At 37.5% G+C, this 5,870-nt stretch overlaps 1 protein-coding gene across 3 annotated transcripts in view; it reads right to left on the reverse strand.

Annotated features, from left to right (window-relative positions):
- Positions 1 to 2,347, reverse strand: part of LOC144970375 (uncharacterized) — a 10,484-nt gene extending 8,137 nt beyond the window's left edge. For 2 of the 3 annotated variants that reach the window (XM_078909944.1, XM_078909947.1), the window contains exon 1: positions 2,031 to 2,266. The gene's annotated coding sequence lies outside the window, so the exon portion shown is untranslated. The other variant, XM_078909948.1, reaches the window with a different exon arrangement.
- Between the last annotated feature and the right edge of the window lie 3,523 nt (positions 2,348 to 5,870).

A 5,870-nucleotide genomic window follows, 5' to 3' on the forward strand; every position in this document is an offset into this window, starting at 1 on the left:
ATCTCCAGACTTCAACTATGCTCAAAGCGCTTCACAGTGTTTCATTTATTTCCCCACTAGGCGATATGGAAACATATTTCCATTTTGTACAATACCAGTCGCCTGTCAGGCGTCCGTTTTGTACAAATACTCTTACAATATCCGTCACCGCGTATTGAAAGGTACTCATTCACGCCTATGTGTTAAGTGTCTTACTCAAAGACATAACGTCCGGACCAGCATTTTCCACTATCACTGTCGCCATCCGGCCACTGACCATGCTTGACATCGTTTGATCTTTGTGATAAGTCGAGACACCGTATCGCTGAGCTATCGAGCCTCAAAGGAAGAATATTTTGCACATCTATCCACCAAAGGGTTCATGGTAGCACTTCGATGACAAGTATCGTAATCGTCTGGTATCGATTCAGCACAGCAGCGGGGCAATCAAAAGGCGCGTCGTCGACCATTGACCGACCGGAAGGTGGGATTTCGAATCCCGGAAGGAATACTTCAACCCTTTTTTTTTCTTGACTTTTGATTTCTGAACAAAATGGGTGTCCGCGTCTTAATCCATTGCATATATAGAACGAAGATGACGTCACTCTGGTGTTTGTTACTGTTTTTTGCCATCCGCGTTTATGGATAATTCTCACTAAACTGTATTACCCAGACTATAAATGTTCATGGTTACGCATAGTTTTGTGTGTTGGTCCGTTAGACTTCTGGATGGAAATATGGGCTTCTTAGCTAAACGCATACTGTCTATAAGAACTAAATGCAAGTAACTTACATTATTTATGTGGTCTAGTGGTATGACATTCGCTTTCGGATCGGAAGGTCCTGGGTTCGAGCTTCGCTCGGCGCATTGTTGAGTTCTTGGAGAAGGCTCTATACTCACATTCTCTCACCGTACTCAGATGTAAAATGAGTCCCTGGCCGTTAACAGCGTTGTCTCTGTCCGAAAAAAATGTAATATCCCCTAACAGGCGTCATGTCCTCTATGTTAAATGTTGCTGTTGACCAGGGACCCCTTGTAAATGCGCTTTGAGCACATTTAGTGGATATTACGCTATATAAAAGCGCATTTAAATTTTATTGTTGAGTGAAATTCAGTATAATAATTATATAAATAAATTGGGAAAGGCAATGAAACCAATATTTGGCTTAAAACTGCAATTATATGTTTTCAACCTTTAAGAGACTTTAATTAAATCATCAAGTAATTTGGCATCATAGCGTTACTAAAGTTCGCTGATACAGTCAACATAATGTATATGAAGAGTGCATCGACCATGGTAGCACTACCCCGATTGCAAGAGCTCAATCCAAATCTTCTGATCCGACAGCTGTCATAAACTCAGTACAATAATGCAAAATAATATGGAATTAACTTAAGTATTATTCTAATCTTTCTCCGACATTTAAATACAATATAGATAATAATATTTATGAATGATTGATGACACTGTTGAAGCAAGTACCGGGAGTCCATCGTGAAATTATCCTTGGCAGGTCAATGTATACATTCCCTAACCGTTTCTCAGTATGAAATGATACTGGCCGTTAACAGCGTTGTCTTTGTCCGAAAAATTGTAATATCGCCTAACAGGCGTCATGTCCTACATGTTAAATGTTACTGTTGACCAGGGACCCCTTGTAAAGCGCTTTGAGCACATTTAGTGGATATTGCTCTATATAAAAGCGCAATTATTAATGTTGTGATTTGTTTTGAGGAAATTCAGCTTGAGATTCTTATTAATATTGGGAAACGGGGGGAAAAACTCCAATTTTGCCAGCCTGTAATTCATCTTCTTATTTTTTTTTAATAACTAGAGCTTTAATATAGGGCAATATCCACTAAATTTGCTCAAAGCGCTTTACAAAGGGTCCCTGACCAACAGCAACACGTAACATGTAGAACGAGACATGACGCGTGTTAGACAACTACGCGCCGAGCGAGGCTCGAACCCAGGACCTTCCGATCCGACAGCGAGTGTCATAACACTAGACCACATAGCCGCACAACATTATTATGTCGAGTTACTTACAGTAATTCCTAATACTTCTAGACACTGTTAAATCACCAAATAGATAATATTTTTGAATGATTGAGAATTTTTGAAGAAAATACACAGGAGGTCCATCTAGAGATTATTCTTGCAGGTCAATGATACTCCCTAACGTTTTCTTCCAGTATGAAACGATTTACAATTGTTCACATTATTGCACTGGTTTACTGAGGTATGTTCTAGACATAAATATGACGGCAGGATTCCGTCCATTTCACCCACCAGAGCCCTTAGATATGAACGTTTATTGGTCTTACTGGTCAAAGGGAGACGTAACGTAACAGTCGGTCTCCGTTAATCTCTGTCAACTGAATTGATATTATAGAAAAGCTGTGGAGTGGTTGGCCTAACGATTTTGCCTTTCGAATACACACACACACAATCACACACACACAAACACACACACAACCACATACACACTCACACACAGACATAAACACACACACTTATATGTGACTCACCGCTTTAAATCGGTATTATATAGGTTCTGAAAATTGATTATATGTATATATATATATTATATAATATATATATATATATATATATATATATATATATATATATGAAACAATGCTTAGTTTATGTTTATCTAAAAACAATAGCTGTAGTTTCTTAAAATGACAAAAAATATATTTAAATATCCCTTAATTTGTGTCATTTTTTCTTTAAAATCGGGTTTTACCACTCTTATCACCCCGACATTATACTGATTTGAGACAATGGGTCACATATTATAAACCGTGTCAGTCAAGCTATGTTGAGTATGAATGCGTGGGTAGAATCAGTGCCGTTGAACTTTCTTGTACTTATTATCAGCTTTATTGGGTATTCATTTTTTCATTAGCCATTCAGGCAACGCAGGTTGATGCAAAAGAAAGTTAAGAAACAATTTTTCTTAAACTCAGTAGAGTAGGAAGTGATTGATTACATCATTCTCAACACCTTCTTCGCCGTTCTTAAGAGACATTTAAATTGCATTACGGCAATATAATAATGCGCAAGGGACTTAAGAAACGTGCAATCACTTAATGAACCTTTAAGACATGAATCAGAAACACTACACTTTGGTAACTAATTCTCAGTCGACGTTATTTTAAATCCCCTGTGTTTGTTTTTATCCGTGACGGGACGCGATTTTACAACGTTACACGTATGTTGCCAGTCAATTTGTGTTGATTCAGCTCTTTGGTCAACTAAAATAACTTCTGTTATGTCACGGTTCCTAATTCACAAAGAAGCTTTTTATTATAATACTATAACATAAAATAACATTATCGTGGCAGAAGTTAATTAGACCAAAAGAACACTGAATACTCTGTGAAAAGGAAAACTACATTTGAAAAGATTCATTGATATGACATTAACGTTTTGAGGATAACAATGCCAAGCATTTCAAAATGTACTAATTTAAGTGACAAATTAGGGAGTAGGTACTCATCATCATTGCCTTTTTCACCATGGGTTAGGGTATAGGCCACAGACAAACAGTTTCCGTCCCTCTCTACCTTGAGCTAACTTTTTAAAAAACCTAGTTCCATGTCTTATCACTTCTCTGTATATCAGCTTCTGTAATTCTTCTCCGTGTTCCCGGTGGCCTTCCCCTTGATCTTCTGCCCTGAGGATTCCAGTCCAATACTTTCTTTGTTATAGTGGAGTCATTCTCTCTAAGGGTGTGTCCAGTCCACCTCCATTGTCTTCTTCCTATTTCCTCTCCCACTGGCCTCTGTTGTGTTCTTTTCCATACTTCTTCGTTCTTAATTCTAATTCTATTCATCCATTTTTATTCTGAGTAGCTTACGCATGCACCTGTTTACGAGAATCTGTGCCCTCCTTATGAATGCCTGTGATGCTTCCAAGTTTCACATCCATACAGTAGGACTGACTTCACAAATCTAAGATAAATAAATATCTGAAAAAGTATGTATGAAATAGTGCCCGACAAGTTATAAAAATAAATACAAGAAATAACTATTCCAGATAAGTCTTATATTTATATTTCTGCTGTGTCTGACACTGTTTCATACACACATTTTCAAATCATATAATAATGACCAGCCATTGTTTAAACTCACTGAGTTCCCAATCAATGGCCGTTTTGAAGTTAGTTAAGCTTTATAGTCTTTAGTTTTGAATTTCGATATATTCCAAATAACGTTAACGTATTAAAATAATTTTTCTCATAATTTTTCTGTGGACAATAATATATGTTAGTGACAGCTCTTGTCTCAACAACAACAATATAGACTTTGGAAAACTTCGTAACAAAAACTAAAAATAAAGAAATGATGATTTTCCTGTCTCTTTAACAAAAGTCCAACACATTTAATGTATTGAAATACTTTTTCAAATTCGCCCTCTGCCAGTTTGGTTGATTAAAATATTAAAAGCATATAAAATATATCCATGTTGTCCAGAGCCAGACCCAAATGAATTTTCAATGTAATGAAATCAATCAGAAGGTAATCAGAAGGTCTAAGGATCGACTGATTTTTTGGGATGGTTTTTTTTTTTCTTGTATTTTTATTTATTGCTTTATCTGGCACCTTTCATACACATTTGTTCTGTTATTTAATAAAATCAATATTAATCCCATGGGACAGAGGATGGGTAAAAAGCAAAGGACCAAAAAAAAAATTTTAAAAAATATTTTTAAAAAATGACTGTTTGCGTTAGGATTATTATGCTCGTTTAGATTCTCTCTTGGCCAGGCGTTTGATGCCGTCACGTTTCAATAGAATGAATTTTTTTCCAATACAATTTATTATTAAATAATGGTTTGATTTCTATTTGTGGTTTATATTATTATCATTGCCCTCATCAAAACACCGCAATCAACAGGCAGGTGTGCGAGTCATAGCAGCAGGACCACTTTTACCCTACTTGGCCACGTTCACTTATTTCCAATTTTGTTTTGTTTTTTTTTCCCCCGAGCTGCAAGGCTGGACGATTGTTTTTGACTGGTTCTATTTGGATAGGTTTTGTTCCAGAGGCCAGATCTTGCGCAACCGCGGAGTAATAGTGCGTATTGTTTCCCCCACTGCTCCGGAAGATCGAGTGTTAAGGGTTACGTTGAATCTCTAATGGTTCACTGGAGATCAATGACGTAGTGCCCTTTTGCTACACGATCAACCAATGGCTTGAAAGATTTTGTTGATAACAAGGACTGGGGTTGTTAAGCCAAATACCCTTCGTTTTCAGTGACAATGAAGCAATGGAATAAATGAAAGTAAGGGTTTGATTCGTTTTGGCATTGGGATATATATAGGGATTAAAGCATATAAAGACTTCCGAGAAACATTCTTTGAAACGTTGTTTACAGGATGACAACTGGATCCGAAGTTATGAAACATGAATCTAAGCATTTTCAAAAGAGTGGCCAAGAATCGCCTTTTCATTTCTCTCTCTGTCCTCCCCTCTCTCTCTCTCTCTCTCTCTCTCTCTCTCTCTCTCTCTCTCTCTCTCTCTCTCTTTCTCTCTCTCTTTCTCTCTCTTTGTGCGGCTATTTGGTCTTGGAATGACGCTCGCCATCGGTCCGGAAGGTTCGAGTCCCACTGAGTGGCGCATTGTTGAGTCCTTGGAAAAGGCTCTTTACTCGCATTCTCTCACCGCAATCAGGGTAAAATGAGTACCTGGTCGTTAACTGTGTTGTCTCTGTCGGGAAAACAAAATTATAATATAGGCGCCATGACTCGTCCTACTTGTCAAGTTTGTTGTTGGCTCGAGACTCCTTATAAAGCGCTTTGACATGTTAGTGGAAATTGCTCTATATAAATGCTCTCTCTCTCTCTCTCTCTCTCTCTCTCTCTCTCTCTCTCTCTA

The sequence above is a fragment of the Berghia stephanieae genome, chromosome 4, assembly GCF_034508935.2.
Source record: "Berghia stephanieae isolate SIO BIC M18660-M18661 chromosome 4, UCSD_Bste_1.3, whole genome shotgun sequence".
Lineage (NCBI taxonomy): Eukaryota > Metazoa > Mollusca > Gastropoda > Nudibranchia > Aeolidiidae > Berghia > Berghia stephanieae.